Below are 20,903 nucleotides of genomic sequence, written 5' to 3'. Positions count from 1 at the left end.
GCTCTCAAGGGACTATCGTATGACTCTGATCTAGACCCTTTCCAATCTAGAGGTGTATGAGGCTGAAATGGAACCCATCGAGGTGGACCCATCGAGTGGATGTATGACGAACACCTTCTTAGAGGATGACTTGCAATTAGGAGAAAAGTTTTACAGTCGCCCTCTCTTTGTGACTGGTGAGTTACATGCATGCTCCATCAACCGAATTATGTTGGATGGAGGGTCAGCAGTTAACCTTATCCCAAGGAGAATACTCACTCGGTTGAGATTAGGTTCTGAAGATCTCACTTCGACGCATATCACAGTCCAAGGATTTAACTAGTAAGGAGAGAAGCCGACTGGCAGTGTTCGCCTTCCTCTCAAGGTTGGTGAATTAAACGACTACACTCAGTTTCATGTAATCGATACTGACACCTCCTACAACATCCTTCTCGGCCGCCCGTGGCTCTATGACCAGGAGGTGGTTCCGTCCACATTGCACCAGTGCTTCAAGTATAGTCGAGATGGGAGACAACATACAGCCTATGCTGATAAAAGACCGTTCCCTGTAGCCGAAGATCAACTATGCTGATGTCAAATATTACGTTACAGATTTAGTATCATCTCAAAAGCCAAATGATGACGATTACATGTCTGTAAGAAAGATAGAATCTTTCTCCCATGAAGATGTTGAGGACATTGGGCGAACACTGGTAGACATGTTTAAAGAAGAGGAAAGACGAGGCAAAATTCTCCCTTTGACTCCCCTTCATCCTAGCATGCTATTCACTACCCTTGAAGAAGCTCCGACTCCACCTAAAGATGAAGCCCCCCCTTCTGCGTCCAGTCCAGAGTCACCTTTACAAGAAGATGAACCAGAGGTTGCTCTTGAGATTGAGGAATTTATGGGGATAGAATTCTCGGCTCCAAAGGTCACCTACACACTGTACCATCAAAAATTCCTGCATGTCCCTATCGTACTCTTGAAAGCATAAATGGTGTGCCAGCCACCACGAAAGATTTTTCAAACCCCAGTTGCTATAAGCATAGATGATGCTCCTCATCCCACTGCATGATCTGTTCAGACTAGTAGTCACCCACAAGTTCTGTGCTTCTCTGATTCTGTGGGAGGAGAGTAGTCTGAGAAAGGACAACCTTCTTGCCCTCAGGAACAGGATCCCCTAGTAGAGTTAAGAATCGAAGTTCGCAATCTCCAGAGCCAATTAAAGGTTATGCATATCACTTCAAAACTTCAAAAGGAGTTTGTGGCTGAGACCAAGAGTTATGGTGCGCTTGAAGTAAATGCACCTCGAATGGAGGCCAAAGCCCCTCCTAATTGGACTATTTATAGCGAGCAGACTTATCAAATAATGAGAAAAATGAATTATGAGCCCTTATCCAATCAAGCGTTAGGGGCAGAAGAAGAAATTATTCCCCCATTCGAGGTCATTGAAGGCACAACAGCTTGTTATAAGACGAAACAAGGCCTAGGGTATTCTGTCCCTTGAGACAATGAGCATTTGGAGAGGTGGTCAAGCCCCAAAAGAGGCAAAAGAGGTGCAGCGAAGTAAACGAAGAATAAAGTCATGCAGCAAAATTAGCCAAAAGAGAAAAATAGGCATTTCGTTCATAAATTCAAAATTTTTACAAGTGCTGACAAAGAAAGGACACTCTAAAAAATGGCAATGATCTTAGTGATCTCTGCTCTAGATACTGCAAAAGAAGCCCCGACATGCTGATACTCTCCTTTAGCTCGACCATCATTTGAGCCTCTTGCTTCATAGAAGCGGTTTTTTATTCGATGGTGCGAGTGGGTCTTGATAGATCCTCAGCCAAAGAAGCATCCAAGGCCCTTCTCTAAATCATTTCCCTCTCAAGAGTAATAAACTTGTCCTTTAGCTTTCATATCTCCTCCTTTATGCCTACCATCCTATTGAAGCAAGCTCTCCCCTCCATCTTGAGATCAAGCTGACGAGCAATCATAACGGCCTTCTTCTGAGCACAAGCATCTATTCCCTCGTGACGGCGTGAGATTGACTCCTCAAAGGAAGCCAGCTTGTTGGTCTCAGCCACATGATGCAACTTCCAGCTCTCCAACTCTTCTAAAGTAGCATTAAAATGAGAGAGGACTTCTGACGCGTTCCCCAAAATGCTGGTCACAGCAACAAATTCACTGAGTTTGACTATTGCCTCGCCCGGCTCACTCAGAGGCAGCTCCCTTAGACCCTGAAGACCTGCACGGAGCATGTCCGCAATTATGCCATAAATTCCACTGAAAGTAGGTCTGGATGGTACTCCCGGGTGCACCATCGCTGAAAGAACTTCTGTTTCAAGGGCTGAGCTCGAAGGGACGATAGCCATGTGAGTCACTGGCTCTTCTGAAGAAATTGTGAATCCCAAAGCCTCCAGCACCTCAGGTTCATAGAGCAACCCCAGCCTCAATTTGCCTGGCCTCTTCAAAACCAGCCTCATCACCCTGACTCTTGCCTACTGGGGCCCCCACTCCTACCCCATCATGCTCTAAAGGAGCCTCTTCCTCTGGTCTCTCACCCTCTACCATGGCCTCAATGAGTTCAAGGCCAGCTTCTCTTCCTTTTTCCTCACTCTCTTGAATTGTCACTTCAACCTCGACAAGTTCAGGAGCCACTTTTTCCCTTTGGCCTTCATCTTCTAAGGTCACCACTTCAAGTTCAGCAATGGCCTCTTCCACCTAGCTTGCATCCTCTATAGCCAAAACACTTGTCACAAAAAGCTCAACCCCTTCATCTTCCTCACCTGTGCACTCTGGGGTAGTAGCCTCTTGATGCTCAAGAGCCTGGCTACCTAAAGGCCCCTTCTCAAGAAGAGGCATGGGCCCTCATCATCCATTACTGCAGCCTCTATCTCAGTAGGGGTAGTAACCTTCTGAGGGTCAGGGGCCATGTCTGTGTTAGGTTCCTTTCCTTAGGCAATGATTGCAAGGCCTTCGGCCTCATTGACCTCCATTGGAATTAGATCTGATTCAGGAACCCCCCTTGGACCTGGAGACACCACCCCAAGTTTCGGAGTCACCTCTCGATCAGAAGTGATAATAATAGACTCAGAGGGGCCGGATTCATCCACTTCAGTCATTGAAGAGGTAGTAAACAATTTAGGAGAGGCAGAAGATGATTGAGAAAGCACAGAAGGTAACACTGTGGGAGCAGCTAATGAATCGGAGGAGGAAGAGCTACCTCATGATTGCAAAATGACTGGAAGTTTGACACCCCTTCGTCTTCGAGTAGGTGTAACAGCTTGAGCCGGTTTACGAACGCTGGTAGGGCTAGAGCATTTCCTTTTCCTCCCTCCTTCAAGAGGAAAAGCAGTCGCCTCATAACTCCCCACTTGTGAAGAGCCTACGACAAGAGCACTGTGGGGAGCGCTCCCAATCAACGTGTTCAAATCCTGGATTAGACGCCCTTCATGACCTGGGACCTTTCAGCCCTCCTTCCATTCGAAGATAAAGATGAGTTTATCAAAGATGCTCCCAATCTTTTTCTTCATGACAAGAAATTATGGAAAGGTGTCATCAGTCGCTATCCCTCGAGGAATCCCAAGAGCCTGCCAATTCCAGGGATAGCCCAAGTCAAAAATCTCATCAAGAGCAGGAGCGTTGACAATCCTCCTTTGTTTAATCTCGACGCCAATTGCAGCTTCCCCTTTTCAGGGGTGATCAGCCTTCCAGTATCCCGAGGTGGTAATCCTCCACCAGCGTGCATAGGCCTCAGTCACCTGGACCCTTCTGCCAAAGTGGGGTAGCACATACTTGCTAATCTCCTTCTCCTCGAAACATGTGGACCATGCGGTCCATACATGCTCTGGCAACTAGATTTCTCGAAGAGTCCCAAGCTCTTCCTTTTTCCCGATGTTTACTTTGTCGCGATGCTTTTCGAAAAACACAGAGAAAGGGAAGCTCTGATCAAGACCATGCTGACTGACGAAGCAATGAGGGAAGTACCCTTTCGGTCCGGCATAGTGCGTGGTCCGATATGGAAACCCCCCCTAGCGCTCAACATGAACATGAGCTCCCTGATAGTCGTGGGAGCGCCGTCCAACTCCTTCCCCAGTTCATCAATAAAAGCACGATCAGTAAAGCTCCCAACTGGAAATGGGACCCACCCCATATTTTAGGAGTCATTCCCAAACAAGCTCCGAGCCTCCCCTAGGCTATGAAAGACAGCCTTTTGATCAACAATTCTCATCAAGAAGGGGAACATTTTCTCCCTCGAGCCCTGACTCCTGACATAGGTGGAAGGGCCACCCATACACATAATGGATGGGGAATGGAGTCTTAAAATCTCCAGGAAAGGCTTCTCACCCAACAATGCCATTTCCCCCCTCTTTGCCTTTGTAGGCTTCCCCCCTAAAGATGGCTCCCAGTCTGTGGTAGATGTTGCATAGGATTGGTTGAGAGAGAGCGTACTGGCGTCCCCTCGCTATATTGCAAGCTACATATAGTGTGCCTGGTCGGATGTCATCTGCCCCTCCAGGAATAATGAATTTGCATAAGAATAAAGCCAGGTAAGCAGCCAAGAAGACAGAGTTGTCACTGGTCTCAGGTTGATAGATGGGAAGAGCTGCCTTCCCCTTTCTTCTTGAAGAGCCTCGACCACCCTCGGGATTATCCCCGCAAAAGAATTTCACCCATTCAGTGAAGGTCACCCAACCGTTGCTAGACTTAGAATGAAGCGACTGGTATATCTCGAAAACTTTTTGAAGATTGGCAAACCGTTCCTCTCTCCTTAGCCGAGAACTACCAAAGATGACTGAGTTCTAAGGGACGAACTCGTCATACATGCCCCGATCATTGGAACACCGCCAATAAAATGAAGATCCAATAAGGAGATTCTTGCCTCCCCGTGCCCAAGGAGCCATGTGTTGCTAACGTGACTCCATGTCCCCAGCAGAACCTTGACAGTATTGAAGCACCAATCATAATAGCTAGCTGAGCATTAAATTGCTGCTAGCAGAGAAGCACGCTCTATAATTCTTTTGTGTGACCCTAGCACCTCAATGGTCCAGGAAGAGTACCCTTTTAAATAGTAATGCTCCCCCTACACACGAAGGCTGACAGAAGACCACATCAGCTTCTTGGCCTTCACCATTCTCTTCCTCAAAGTGGGTAAATTGGCACTGGAGGCCGCATTCCTATGCATGCAATGGAGAACTTTGATACAGATATTTTCGTCATCATCCTCTCGGACTTCAAAACGAATGGGGTCTGTAATAAAGGTGACGCTGAGAGGTTACTCTGGTCTGCACAATGCATCAATAAGCCAAATGAGCTCACCCCTCACTAGACTTTTACCAGTAATTCACCAGTGCTGACCTCTCCTCCCCTCGGAAGGTTCTTCACATTAGGGATCTTATGAGAAGGCCCGACCATCTTAGGAGGTTTAAAGGACTCACTCCTGTGTATGAACCACTAAGGCACAGGCTAATGCTAGCTATGTTTGCCAAAACCTAGCGCTGACTATGTTCACTAAATTCCCAATGCCGTTTGTGTTCACTAACGCCTAGTGCCGGCTGTGTTCACTAACGCTTAGCGTCGTCACTAAATGCCCAACACCGTCTGTGTTCATTAACACTTAGTGTCAGCAGTGTTCGACAATGCCTAGCACCGGCTGTGTTCGCCAATGTATAGCACCGGCTGTGTTCACCAATGCCTAGCGTCAGCGGTGTTTTCAAAGGATTATCGCCGCTTGTGTTCAAATCTCCTGCACGTGCTACAGATTCTGCACATGTCACCTCAAGCCCCACTGGGCTGCCTAACAACTACCGCCACGACACGACCTGATGCACGTCCTCGCACATGTGGACTGACAACCGATCACCTCTCAGTGACCCTTCGTCTCCCCGGTGACTAATCACCTCTCGGTGACCCTTCGTCTCCCTGTAATTGTTCACTCCCTACAACCTCTCAATTCCCACCGGAAACTCCCCATCTCCTGCCGAAAACCGACTGAGAAACCTTTCCCCTTCCTACACCCTGCCGAAAGACACCAGAAACTAGCAGAAATCCCTAGGCAGCCCCCTGCTGCAACTTTCGCTTATTTTTCCCCTTCTCCGGAACCCCCCAAAATCAAGGCTGAAGTCTTTGAAGCTTCCCAGCAAACTCCTTATTTTCCTCACTACCGTTGTCAGCAAACTTCTGCAACCATGTGAATGCCCCTTTGTTCTCTCCGATGTTCTCTTTTCTTAGCCCGAACCTACCCCTGCTTGCCGGCAAACTCTTGCAAACCTCACTTGAGTACTCTGCATGCTTGCCAGAGTTCTTGCCGGAAGCTCTCTCTCCTTGAAGGCCAAACAACGATGGGCCAGATCGGGTCGGGCCCGGACCCAAGGCCCGAATAAAGGTTTACCACAGCCCATGAAAATTTAAGCAACAAGGACCAGGACCAGGACCTGGTCGGGCTTGAACCTGAGGCCCAAACACTAATCTGTACCCAACACCGGCTGTGTTCTCAACTGCCTAGTGCCGGCTTTGTTCTCAATGACCCAGCACCGGCTGTGTTCTCAACGACCCAATGCCGACTGTGTTCTCAATGACCCAGCGCCGGTTGTGTTCTCAAGGACCCAGCGTTGGCTCTGTTCTCAAGAACACAGCGCCGGCTCTGTTCTCAAGGATTTAGCGCCGGCTGTGTTTTCAACGGCCTAACAACGGCTACGTTCTCAAAGCATAGCGCCGACTGTGTTCTCCAAAAGCCTAGCACCTGCTGTGTCCTCAGGTTTACTACCACGTGTGTTGATATTGCACACGTTAGCACCACGTGTTATCTCCACTCGTGCTAAACCCCACACATGTCAATGCTTCTGCTTCTCAAGTCCACTGCCGTGTGTGTTACCTTCCCACACTAGCGCCACATTTTCTAACACCACACGTGCTAGAACATGTAACCATTGTGTATGTCCTACCACTATCCTTAACAAAGTTGCACTCAGGCCTCGACTCATGTTCCACAGTGGAGTTGCACCCAGGCCATGACATGTCATCCCCAATGGAGTCGGGAGTGGGCCACTATCCCTCATCTTTAGTAGGAGTCACACCTGTATTACAGCTTATTATCTCTAGTGGAGATAGGAAAATTCTTACTTCTTCAACTCCAGTGGGTCTGCCTTACATCGAGTCCTTATTCCTTTGTCATCTTATCCCCAAAGGAGTTAGGTTACCTTCCATAAACCTATTCTCCATGGACTCTCACCTTTTTACCCCCTGAGTGTCACACTCACCTCCTAATCCCCAGTGAAGTGTGCTTTCGTTTGCCATCCCTCGTTGGGCCACCATCTCCATCTGAGCCCTCTGCTTGCGTATGGCCTTAACCATTTTATCCCCAGGGAGTCGGATTACTATCCACAGACCTATTCCCCATGGAGCTTCACCTACATGGCAACCTATAATGGTTTGTGTTGGATGACCTTAAACTGCACAGCCACGGTCTAGATGGATGCCCCTAAACTCCATGGTCCAAACTATATGACCTTAAACTATAGCGGAAGTCTAGTTGCATGACTCAAAACTGCATGGTCCAAGTTGCATGACTTTAAACTGAACAACCACGGTCCAGCTGTATGACCTTAAAACTATAGCACACGTTCTTAACTCCGTGGTCCGAACTATATGACTTAAAATTGTAGCGAAGGTCTAGTTGCACGACCCTAAACTGCATGATCCTAGTTGCAAGACTCTAAACTGCATAACCACGATCCAAGCTATGTGACCCTAAACCATAGTGCACATCCTGACCGCATGACGATAAACTGCTTTGCACAGGTCCCAAAGGCATGACCTTAAACACACCCTCGCACACGCGCATACCCCCTTTGCATGCATTTTCACGCACGTCTTCCCTAACTGACCTGTTTGTGTGTGCTCACATCACCTTTATCAACTCCCCACTAATCCATCTTCTTTCATTACCTTCCATCATTTCCCAGTGAGTTTCACCGATACTCATCTTCAGCTAGAGGGTCACTACTTTTCACCCACCATTCATACATCATCTATCTTTCATAGGTAGCCTTGTGTTATCTCCCCAAAGTGAGTCAAACCACTATCATACTCACTTCATGGCCCCAATAGACTGCTATTCATCACCACTACCATACTCACTCTATGACGTTAAAAGGCTTCGCATAGGTCTCGAAGGCATGACCCAAAACACGTCTTCCCAAAAAAAAGAAATAATGGCAATGGTGTATACCTGAACAAGGGAATGTCATGAGTAAAAATGACGGATGGGCATGGCCACGAAACTATGAGTAAGAGAGTTTCGTAGATAAAAATCGGGCAGGGTGAAAATTCAAAAGGGCACCGTGAGTAAAAATGGGAGAATGAGGGTGGACATGGCCGAAAGGTCATGGGTAAAAGAGCCTTAAATAAAAAAGAAATTGGTGAAAATCATCTCTACGGCGTTGCTTCCCAAATCCAAGTGAAAATCTACAAAGGACGCTTGGATCAATAAATAGGTTGATGTAGCACTCGCCTCAACAGGTGACTTTAGCTCACACTCAAAGAGGAAAATCCCTAGTGTCACAATACCAGGACCTCAAAAATACGAGCTTTAAGGAAAAATTCTAACAGCCCAAGTCCATTCGCAAAAAGGACTCGAAGGACAAAAAACTCGTCAAGAAGGCAAGATAAGTCTCATGAAGAAGAACACTATTCCCACAAGGTCACTAACACACTTCAAAGATGTTGAAGACGCCCCAAGAAAGACAAGTCAGCCATGACTTTGGACCTATTATGCAGCAATTAGGATTGAATCCTCAGCGGTCGTCTTAGACAAAGAAGAGAGGTATCTTGATTGTTGAAACTGCTAGCAGTGGGCATGGGTTATATCCAAAGCCGGTCACCTTGATAAACTGAGGTACCCTACCCGCTAAGGAATGTCTGGTGCGCAACGTAAACGGATGCCAACCAAAGGGCCTTCAGCAGACCATCCAGAACAAACAAAAACAAAATGCTAGAAACGTGGATCAACACCAGAGGATGCAAAAACCCAAACTAAATGGGAAAAAAGCCCTTCAACACGGTACTTGACTGCCAGATGAGTATGATTCTGACCAACGAGGTCCTTAAAAAATCCTCAGCTATCAGGATCACAACTAGTCCCTTGAGGGTGAGGACTTCGATAGGATCCCTCAAAAAGGTCTCTTCTCCCCCTAAAGTCTCCACGGATGGACCTGTACATTGCATCCAAACGTTTGAGCATCCTAGTTACAGAATTGTGTGAATCTCCTCGACGTTCACGTGGTCTTGTGGCTAGGAAGAAAAAAGTAATAAAGTCAAAAGAAATTTTTGAATGTTGTCCTTCTCACTTCTCTCGAAGCACAACATTCGGCGGGGCAAGCAGTTTGAACACATTTTTCGCCACCTTGAGTCCCCAATGCAAAATAAAAGAGAGGCCGATTAATAAAGCCTCGAAATATAATGAAATTCCCGACAGTCTCAGAATTTCCTCATAACGATCAGAATCTTCCTAAGGACTTCAAAAGGCCACCTACCAAGTTTCATCATAATCCAACATGTCTAAGGTAGCGCAGACAAAGAAACAATTTCAAAAAAATCAACCTCTATCACCTTGAAACGGACCCCATAACTAGAACTTTATTTTCGATGTATCAAATAGCTGTGCGACCACAGCCATTAAATCTGGCACGGTCGAAAACCCCTATGGGTCAAGTTTCGGTTTAATCGGGGGGCTCCAAGACAAAGTTATGGGTGAAACATTAAAATGGGGTAGACCGCACGCTATTCCCATGCGGCCTCCCTGCACCAATCTCCAATCTCTATTAAAGGAGGCTGGTGTGTATAGTCCCGAGCAGCAACTTTAAAGACCCGTATCTCACTCGTTTCGAGTCGGATCCCGCTCAAATTTGGTGGGCGTGTTCGTCTTGTCAAAACGAACATTTTGATATGTGGCACGACCTGTGACGATACCCGAACAGGGAGAAAAACTAGAGAGAGATTGACGATTCGTGGAAATAGTTGTAGAAAATTCAACAACGGCATGCTCGCATACCCGATTGACGTGAAACTAATTGCATTATGTACATAAGGTCCGAGGCTATCTCTGGTCCGAACCCCGCTTACGATGAACAGTTGGATTCAGCAAATGAAGGCATCAAATTTGTTGAAGATTCCGACAGCCGGATTTCAAGATTTCGGCAAAAAACCCAAGACAACATAATATTTGTCTTGACATGAAATTGAACTGTGTTTGTTGCAACGTGATCGTGACTACATGCTCAGTGCAATTCAGCAAAAAAATCAAAGAAAAACATCAAGAAACAAGCACACTATCGATCAGAAGTTTTCAAGATCTATACAAATTTTGAGTTGCATGATCGTGCCCTAAAAACGAGATCCATGCTTCAAAGTTGGTATCAAATCGATCGTCATGCTGAGCCCGACAAGAAAGGAATCATATTTAGGCCAAACATATACTGGAGCAACCACGAATCATCAATGGAAGATCACGCAAGTTCTAAGGCAGTAGCATGGACTGTTTTGAAATTTCTTCTATTGTCGAGCAAGGGCAAAACAGTCCTTTTGCATCCATTTTTAGAATTTATTTTAATTCAATTAAATTGTAATTATCATCAATTAGGATAGTTTTGAGAGTTTTCACGTTCAAATTGTGGGCACGTCTTGGAGAGAGAGAGAGGAGAGAGAAGAAAAGGTCTAGTACCCTTTAGTGAGGGTAATTTTCTCTCTCCTCCTCTCATCTCTCTCTTTCTCTCTCCTCCTCTCATCTCTCTCTTCTCATATATCTCTCTCTCTCTTCATCTGTATCTTGCTTTTTCTCTCTCTTCTCGTTTATATCTCTCTTTCCTTTTTCTTCTCTGATCTTCTTTATTCACTTTCTTTCTCTCTCTTTTATCTTTCTTTTCTTTTTCTTCACTTTCCTTCTCTCACTCTATTTTTCTCTCTTTCTTCTCTTATCATGCATGGCAGAGCCTATCGCCGAGTGTGATTGTACATACCTATGTGCATTCGCCCAAAAACAAGGAGTGGTCACTTGACCTAATTATCTTGTAAATTAACCATGTGTGTGTGATTGTAGAAACAGGAAAGTACAAGTCAAGGGAGGCGATTACGAACCAATTTTACAACTGGGGAGTTTTCTTTGTGATCTAAGAGGGCGCCCACTCGAGCCAACCCAAGTAAGTCCCGAACCCACCTTAAATTCCTCTCTCATCGATTGGTATACCTGCCCTTGCTACTGAGCAAGGTTTCGAGAGAGCGATCTCAAAGACTCAGGTTCTCCCGAAACCCGAGACACGTGCCGCCAAATCATCCAGATCCGAAGGGTGAGATCGAGGCACCTAACCAGACACATGCAGAGCAATCTTGTGGAGGTTCAACACTAATGTTGTAACTAATTTTATAACTGATTCAATTATCCCTAATCTTCTACGCTCAAATTATAACCGATTGAATTTTATTTCACACATTTGTGGAGGAAATCGTATACGCTAAAATTATTTAGTTTCGAAAATGCACAATGCTAATAACAAAGGAATACTAAATCATTCACGATGTAAGTAAATTGTTCACCATTCAAACCACAAAAAATTCACACTTACTCCTTCAGCTTTCACTATTCAAACCACTCAAGAATATCTGATGCATGAGCATTATAAAACTCAACGGTATACCAAATCATTCACAATACATTGTTCAAACCATAAAGCCAACAACATTCAAACCACTTAAGAATATTTGATGCTTGAGAGAGAGAGAGAGAGAGAGAGAGAGAGAGAGAGAGAGAGAGAGAGAGAGAGAGAGAGAGAAATAGAGAGTTCCAAATCACACTAATGTATAAATATATTAAATTTAACATTGTTATTCCATAGAAGATAGAGAACTATAAGTGTATATAATTATAAGTATATAGATACCATAAAACATATACCCATACTTTTTACAAAAAAATAGGAGTACAAACATCAATATCATAAATAAAATTACACATATGAGAGTAATTTTTTGAACGTCTGCTTTCTCAAGGACCATAGCAATAGATTTACAATTCTCTTTTTCAGATAGAGATGCATCTACTCCATTAGCAACACAAGCATCTAGCATCTGAGACACAAACCTTTTAACCACATGCTTCCTATCTTCACTTAGAATTTCATCCACTCTAAATAGCCGCATCCAGTCTCATTCTAGCTGCTAACACGATAAGATAAATGTGTGTTAGATATATGCTTACAAATACACACCAATATGCTACATTATGTTAATCAATAAATATTACATACCTTCCTATTAGAGCATTTATAGAAATGCGTATTGTAGTTATCGTGTGTCATTGATATAAACACACGCATTCAACTACATCTTGGTTTTTTCGTTTACAAATCCTTGGAGGGAATTGGTCATTGAGATCCATTCTCTAAAGAAGTCACAACGAATATATTAAAAACGTCATCACTCTATCACATCCATGGATTACATCAGCCATTGAAGTAAAAAGAGTTATTTTCAAAGTCAAAAGTTTGGAAACCATGTAATATTCATGTAATATTCATTTAGGCAAAACCATGAAGACCACAGGAAGTTAATGGAGAGTTCATTCTTCTTTGCATACACTGTAGGCATGGTTTAGTTAGCACAGCTGTGAAGTAGAGTTCATTCTTCTTTGCATCCATTGCATAGGTTAATGGGGAAGAAGACGCATGAATGACCTTTTCAATTTTTTGATTGAAAATATTTGAAACCAAAAATATGGTTAACCAATTAAAGAAAAAACAAATCATGTATGATTAACCACTTAAAGCACAAAACAAAAAATAATGTAATTGGAATGAACACCATATATGATAACCCTGGGATTCATTTGACAGCTACATAAAACATGGTAATTGATCACAAAGGAAATTCAAAAAAGACATTCATATGCGCATGACCTTGGCTGCAGATACAATAGCTTCACCCAATTGGGAACAAAATCTATTAGTAATATTTGGCTGTATTCAAGAAGTAGACATGATTATCATATAATGGCAAAAAAGCAAGCCACAATTAACAATATGAAAATGTAAGAAACTAAGACTTACTGCTGGAGCCTCCTCAATTATCTTCTGGTGGCTTCGCTGAACACTGCAGTCCCTTTCATTCAAATGTATGACACTACCATGTTTGTCTCCAAAGACCTGAAAATGCACTCAAAATAAGCATATTAATCACAATGGTCCATATTCAATGGGTGGCAAGACAATCTTTCAATATAGATCTTTAAGAGCACCAATGCAACAAAAGAGAAAAAAAATCTTGTGTATAAAAGGTTAAGAAGCCAGAAGAACTATACCTGGACTTCTATATGTCGTGGTCGAGAAATGTATTTTTCCACTAGAACAGTGTTTACACCAAATGAAGCAGTTGCCTCACGTTGTGCTCCCAATAGAGACTCGATAAATTCATCTGGACTTTCCACTATTCACATACCATGTACATGACATTTGCATCAGAAAGAAAATTTGAGGTGGATTCCACCAAAATTGTTTGAGATTCCACTAAAAAACCCCGAACTCCCCCCAAATCAATGATGGAAATTGTTTATAATAAATTGTATGAGTCAAATACAGAGAGAGAGAGTACCTGCGTGAGATGGTGCTCGAGGGGAAGAGACAATGCGTGAGCGGCCTTTGGTTTTTCCCTGAGGGACGGGCCTTTGGATAGTGAAGACGAGGGGCCGATGGGATTTTTTGAGCTATTAGGGAAGCGAAAGGCAGAGAGGGTGCACCAGCAGTAGGAATGGTAGAGAGAGCGAGAGGGGCTAAGCACAGGGAGCGAGAGGCAGAGAGAGAGAGAGGGGCTAAGCGCCTATCAATGGGGTGCATGATTTCGGTTTAAGAAGTTACAGGGAGTGAAAGGCAGAAACCAGGTAGGAGAGAGAGAAAACCAGGGAGAACAGGCTTGACACAAAGTTACAGGGAGTGAGAGGCAGAAAACCAGGTAGGAGAGAGAGAGAAAACCAGGGAGGAGAGGCTTGACACAGGGACGAGGAAGAGGAAGAAAACCAGGGAGGAGAGAGAGAGATAAAATCCCTTGATTTTGAAGAGAGAGCCGCTCATGTTTTGAGGAGAAGAGAGAGCCGCTCGTGTTTTTTCTCTGTGTCAACCGGTCAGTACTGTGTGTCAGCGGGTTATTAAAATTTTTTTTTTTGTAATCAACGGGGCAGGACCTTTGCAAACTCATCTTGACCATCAATTGCCCAACTTTTGATCACAGCCGTCGGGTGCATATGAATGGGTACGCGAGCGAGCTAAACTCATCATTTTCTTTTTATATATATATATATATATATATATATATATATATATAAAAGTCTTCCCAACATCCCTAAGCGAAAAGCAACAGCCATCACACCACCGTCCACCGTCTTGTTCAAATTAATTCAAAATAACGATTGAGATCTGCTCCAAACCCAGCACGCGAAAAGCTGTGATGGACTCAAAAGCTTCAAACCTATCAAAATTTCACCTTCTATCCTCCTTTGCTCCGCTAACCTCCCTTCTCTCTCGTTCGCCATCTCTACTTTTCTGCGGAGGTCCCCCCTCTCCCGTGTGAAGGTCCCCTCTCTCCCGTGGCCCTCTCATCTCTCTGCACTGTTGTCCTCACTCTCTCTGTGATGCTGCCCACACGTCGTCTCATCGCATGCCTCCTTCTCTCAAGGCCTTTCTCTCTCACTAGCTGCTTTAGAGAGAGAAGAAACCTTCTTCATGGAAGAAACCCAAAAGGTTTTAGTTCTCTCTCTATTACGATTTTGCATCTCATTTTTCCTTTCGCCATTGATATATGGAACACGAGCTCTCCATCTCTTAACTTACTTTTATTCAGTTTGTATCATTTTTAGGCTTGGTATGGATTTTTTTTTGTGCCCTTTTACCCAATTTTTTTCTGGTTAGTTCTCTCTCTATTACGATTTTGCATATCATTTTTCCTTTCACCATTGATATATGGAACACGAGCTCTCCATCTCTCATCCTGCATTAATTCAGTTTGTATCATTTTTAGGCTTGGTAGGATTTTTTGTTGTGCCCTTTTACCCAATTGTTTTTTCTGAATTCAATCACAAAAACAGCGGAACAATGGTTCAGTTGGATTTTATTACTTTCTTTTATTATTGATTCTGAAGGAAAATTGAATTAGATGGTTATAAATGGGTTTCACTGCACAGTTTTTATTGTTTGGATCTATAACTTGAAGAAGTTACAATGAATACAGCTGAATGCCCTAACAGAAAAAATAATATCTGTCTTTCAATTGAAATTTTAATACAATTATTTGATTTTATGTCATGCTTTTATTCTCTATTTCACAATGCAACTTTTTCTTTTATTTTTTAAATAAATTTGGGTTCAGTATTCATTTCCCTGATCTGTGATTTTTTTTGTTGGGAATTTGAATTTCGTCATGACCAGGCAAAATGTGTCCATTGATAATTCAATACCTTTAAAAATGTTGATAATTCAATACCTTTAAAAAATGTTGATAATTCAATACCTTTAAAAAATGTTGGTAATACTATTCAACAACTAAAAAAGGAATTATTTGAAGCACGAACCTCGGCAACTGGAGTAGTTGGAGCTACTAGAAGGACACAAGAGCTGCTGATGATGAACATAGAAGCCAACCGAAAGATTGAGGCACTTAATAGGGAACTCACAGAGAAAGATAATGATGAAACTCCTTACAAAGTTAGCCAATGCTCTTTCAAGTAAAGAATGTGACTCACAGAGAAAGCTACAAGCATTTCGTGGTGAAAACGCTCAAAAACTACTTGCTTGTCAAGAAGAAATAAACAAGATGAAATGTGATGTAATGAGATAAAAGATATTGAAGAAAATTTTTACCAGGGAGTGAAAGAACCAGTCGAGGAGTTAAAGGAGAAAGAAAGTGAAATGCAAAGCTTGGAAGAGCTAAACAATGTTCTTTTAAGAACGGAAAGAGAAGCATATGATGAGCTGCAAGCAGCTCGTAAACCCGCAGTTGAGGTATAGTCGTACAACTCTTTTGGCAAAATCGAACCCTCAAAATTAAGATTTATATGTTTTAAAAGACAACAATAGACTGGTATACCTTTAATTACACAGGCATATTTTGGAGGACCCACTTTTTTTCATGATTCCTTTCGATGTATAACCATCTTTTGTCAAATTTTATTTTTTGATGATTGTAACTTATGCAGCTGACATATATCCATTCTTGCAGTATTTTGAGAAGAAACCAAATAATCGCTCATTTATAGGTGTGAAGAGATTGGGGGTCCTTGATGAGCAGCTATTTACTCGTGCTGTATAAGCAAAGCTTCCCAATGAAGAATGGGATTTGAGGGCATCAGAGTTATGCTCCTTATGGGAAGAACGCACAAGAAACCCATCTTGGCATCCTTTCAAGACGGTTACTATTAAAAGCATGGACAGAGTATGCAACTCTGAATTTTGTGAATTTTTTCAACTGCATATGAGTGATTGTAGGTATTACAAAATGTGCACATCACCATATATGCTTTCAACTGCAACATATTGACCTATTAGATGTGTGTTAACTTCCCGTGTGTGTATCTTCTTAAATTCTTGATCTTATTGAGACATTAATGAAGTCCTTTTAGTTCATTTTAAATCATGCTTCTGATTTCATGGGAAATTCTGGTGATGGTGCAGGAGGTCATCGATGAAAATGATGACAAGTTGAGAGAACTCAAAACGAATATGGGGATGAATTTTTCAAGGCTGTGGAGACGGCAATGTTTCAACTCAATGAATACAATCCAAGTGGAAAATACCCCGTTCCTATTCTCTGGAGTTTCAAAGAAAGAAGACAAGCCACATTGGAAGAATAATTCATCATTTCGTGAATCAAATCAAGAACAAAAAGAAGATATGGCATAGATAGTAGTGTTTGTCCAGGGTATTGACTGTTAGATATGTCAGGTTTTATTTATTGACCTAGATTTTGGCCCTACACCTTGGAGATGTTCATTATTTTTAAAACAATATCTGCTGTATAAGAATTAAAAGTTTAATCTTATCAAATTACATATGAGGAATTGGCCTGCCGGTCAAAGATCAGCAAAGATGAAGGGCTATAACGCACCATACGGAGAAAATAAACCAATATGATGCAAGTGAACTTATGCAAGTTTTAGGAAACAATTAGTTCCAGTTTATCCATGCTTTGTCTGTTGTCTGGAAAATTGAGAATTCAAGAAATTCCAATTTCAACTCAACGAACCACGTGTTTGGGTTGTTCTGTTGCATCGCCTATCTATTGGAACTTGAGTATCAAATCATGCACCCAAATTCAACTGTTACTAGTAAAAAATGAAAAAAAAGGACATATCAGATGCCTTGAACATGTAACAGCACGAACCATCACTTACTGAAAATTCGAGAATTTTTCCTTTTTTTATAGTACTTTTTAGTGGCAATTTCTTTGTGACTTGTGCTGAGTAAAGTCTACTTTTTTGAAGTTGACAACTCTTGGCATGGCATAAACCTTAAAAGAAAGAACTATGGGCACCTTTTATGCTTTCTTTTCTTTCTTATCTAGCGATTGAATCATATGCAAATACTTTGCAATTTCAAATACATGGCTGGTATTTTATACTGAGTGGTGGATTTAGTATCATCATTTTTTATGATTTTCTCTGGTTGAACAGTGTATGAGTTCTTTGGTACGCTGGTTTTAGGAACTAATGCCTGTGTAACTATTAGTATTCAAGTCATTTTCTCTTGATCATTCAACATGAATCTTTGTGCAGTCTTCTCAAGCAGCAGTGAATCAGCTAGTACCACCTAGCAGAGTTTTGTAGTTCTGAGCCTTTAAGACTTTGATACTTTAGACCGAAACTTTCAAGAATTAAAACTCAGATAAAGAGTATGTTATGAAATGACAAACCACAAAGTTGTTTCTAATTTATAATCACTATGAAGACGAATTCTTTTTATGAACAATGTTATATGGCCCTTAACCAATCCAAACATAGAAAGGTACTCCAAGCTGCATCCACGGTGTGTTCCCACTGCAGGATGGTTGTTTATCAACGTCCCTAGTTGAATGTCCTGTTGGCCCCTTGACTTCGAGTATCATGTACAATAGTCTAATAGCAGTGATGTGCTTTCCCTTTTACTATATTTACTAAAATGACTTATTCCTCACCTTCCACGTGCATTACTTAAATTGCAACCTACAACCCAGAGTCTTATACAGATGTGCGGGATTTGTCTTATTTGCAACAACACCTTGATCAATATCCACACTCTGCCAAGTACAGGTTTGGTGCTTCCACATCAGGCCTTATTTTTCACTTTGCTTGAGCCAAAACTACCTCACTCTTCCATTGCAGGAAACTCACCAAAGAGCTATGCGAGATTATTGAAGATTATGATCTGGTCAATTTCACCACACTGGATATTCAGGTATCTCAGAGAGTATGCTTGCTGCTTCCAATGATGGAGCAAGCTCGGAGGTCGGTGAGCAAGCAAGAAGGGTAGTCTTGATGTTGTTAGAGCAGCTTTCCCACCCTTCTGGTCTAAAAAACTCAGCAAAGCAGCGACGAAACAATGAGATGGTTGCTTGAATATCTCACATATGGAGAACAAGCTGCCATGGAAGTGCTGATACAACACTTTGAGCCTCATTTGCAAAATTGGGGAGAGTTTGATAGGCTTCTGAAGGAGCACCAACACAACCCTAAAGATGAGAGCTTGGCTGGGAAAACAGCTGCTCAGAGTTTGCTGTAGAGAGCATCTGAGTCACTTAAAACCAGCTCGTCTGGAGAGAGACTCAAGGACATGATTCTAGAGAGAGGGATACTGAAATAGCTGTTGAGAGGTGTTTGACCTCTTTTTATTTTTTCCTATTTCATGAGGTGTTTGACTTCCTTGTATCTTTTTTCCTATTTCATGAGGTGTTTGACCTTCTTGTATCTTTTTTCCTATTTCATGAGGTGTTTGACCTCTAGTGGTTTGTAAATGATTGTAATTGGTTGTTGTTTAATTAATGGTAATCCAGTGATTTGTAAATGGTTGTAATTGGTCATTGTTGAATTAATGGTAATTTTTGTGAAAGAAATTCCATAGTTTATGGTATTATTCAGTTTATGATTTTTTTTTTTGAGACACATACATAAAGAGAGAGAGAGAGAGAGGGAGATATATATATATATATATATATATATATATATATATATATATATATATATATATATGGTCCTCAGCTACAATGGAGCACACAATCTTTTGTGAATGAAATTCTCTGGTTTTTTTTTTCTGTATGCCCTCTGGTGTGGTAAAAGGTGAGAATGGATCAAACGCTCAACATAAAAAATAAAATAACGTGAGAACTGTGGGGATATAAATGCATTTCATTATCCAAGTAAACCTACATTGAACATGTTAATGAAATACATGGAAAGAAATAAATGTCACACATATGTTACAAAAAAGTCACCAAATAGGTTCTTTAGATGCCCACAAAGAGGTCTTTTACATGCCCCCATAGAGGCGTCCTTTACATGCCCACAAAATTATATGAATATTGAATATTCACATAACCCCCAAAGTCAACTACAAAAAAGGGTATTTACATGTCTCCAAAATTCAAAAAATTAGTCAAGTCCTTTGCATTCCCCATAAATTAATCAAAAAATTAATCAACTCGGCTCGAGGTCCTTAGTAGCTCTACATCCCACGTACCTTCACGGGACAGTTACGTTTGTCATGTCCACTCTTATTGCAAACTTTACACTTTCTTCCAGTGGGTTGCCCTTCCTTCAACTGTTTTTTTTTGCGTAGAAGATTTTGGCCCTTCCTCCCATGAAGGTTTTATCCTTTTAGTCCTTGGTCATCCAACTGCTCGTGCATATGGTGGATCGAGTATAAGGGGGGAGGCATCAACTGATTTGCTACTACCACATACTTCATCTTCAGCGGCATTGCAATGGGTGGAGGCTGATGGCGCATAAGTATTCGACAAAGACACTCTTGTTGCGTTGACCTCCTCAACTAACTTGGAGATACCCAACTTCACTTTTTCTAATAGATCATCATTTTCTAATGCTGGCTTTACAATTTTTCTCACAAGATCATAAAACTCATGACGTCGAATGAAACTCGAAAATTTAGATATAGTAGAACTACTAGCACCACATTTGTCTTTGACACCCTTCTTTGAATCTATTGTCCAACGGCTCAAAATGTATTTAGATGGGATCTTTAATACATTCCTCATGTTGAACAGTTTGAGCATATGTGAACAAGGGATCCCAACACGCTCGAAGATTTGACATATGTATGTACACTTCTACCCTGATTCAATGAATGTAACCGTCCGAAGGATTGGCACACCACCAATGTCTTCCACCTTATATTTGACAGAATTCATCATTGCCTTCTATTAATTTGCTAAGGAAATTTGAAGACCTTACCTCCTCTTCTTGGGACTTTCTAAATACTTTTTGAGTGTATGTCTTTGCTGCATACTCCTCAATAAGAAAGGTTGTCTTTAGAACAGGTGTAGATATAAGATCTTTACAGTCTCTCTCTTTTTCTTTGATGAACTTCTTGTTTTGCAACTCTTCAATAGCATTCATGAATTTTTGTAAACCTGTACCAGAAGTGACATACATCTTTAAATAATGATTAAACCCCTCACTTCGTTGTGTGGTTTTCATGCCGGCTGTGAACCTATCACCTATGTACGCATCAACCCATTGAGTGCGACAACCATATAACCACTTGAGCCAACTTTCCTCTTGAAAAATCATATTTCTGAATCATAGCCAACCAATCAGCCTCAAACTGCTCAACTGTGTAGGCTGCAATACACTTCTTGAATACCTCTAAGAATAATGGGTGCGCATGCTTAACATGGCTTAGATGTGTTTTAA

The 20,903-nt window shown here is 42.0% G+C and overlaps 2 long non-coding RNA genes and 1 pseudogene across 4 annotated transcripts; 2 read left to right on the top strand and 1 right to left on the bottom strand.

Moving 5' to 3' along the window:
- Nucleotides 1-11,795: 11,795 nt before the first annotated feature.
- On the bottom strand, nt 11,796-14,130 carry LOC110007576 (uncharacterized). Of its 2 annotated transcripts, XR_002281531.2 has the most exons (5): nt 13,607-14,130; nt 13,317-13,441; nt 13,066-13,161; nt 12,268-12,401; nt 11,796-12,175 (listed from the first exon to the last, which is right to left on the bottom strand). It is a non-coding gene; the product is annotated as an uncharacterized LOC110007576 (long non-coding RNA). The 2 variants fall into 2 exon arrangements; XR_016051014.1 differs by lacking the exon at nt 12,268-12,401.
- Nucleotides 14,131-14,331: 201 nt separating this feature from the next.
- On the top strand, nt 14,332-19,038 carry LOC148782824 (uncharacterized). The gene is made up of 2 exons (XR_016051013.1): nt 14,332-14,748; nt 18,360-19,038. It is a non-coding gene; the product is annotated as an uncharacterized LOC148782824 (long non-coding RNA).
- Nucleotides 15,628-17,087, top strand: LOC18437344 (factor of DNA methylation 1-like; annotated as a pseudogene). The gene is made up of 4 exons (XR_016052315.1): nt 15,628-15,708; nt 15,868-16,005; nt 16,313-16,435; nt 16,675-17,087. The product of XR_016052315.1 is annotated as a factor of DNA methylation 1-like (transcript).
- Nucleotides 19,039-20,903: the final 1,865 nt, after the last annotated feature.

Source organism: Amborella trichopoda, chromosome 3 (genome assembly GCF_054954075.1).
Source record: "Amborella trichopoda isolate Santa Cruz 75 chromosome 3, AtrichopodaSantaCruz75HAP2 v2.0, whole genome shotgun sequence".
Taxonomy (NCBI): Eukaryota; Viridiplantae; Streptophyta; class Magnoliopsida; order Amborellales; family Amborellaceae; genus Amborella; species Amborella trichopoda.
This window is presented reverse-complemented; position numbering and strand designations above follow the sequence as displayed.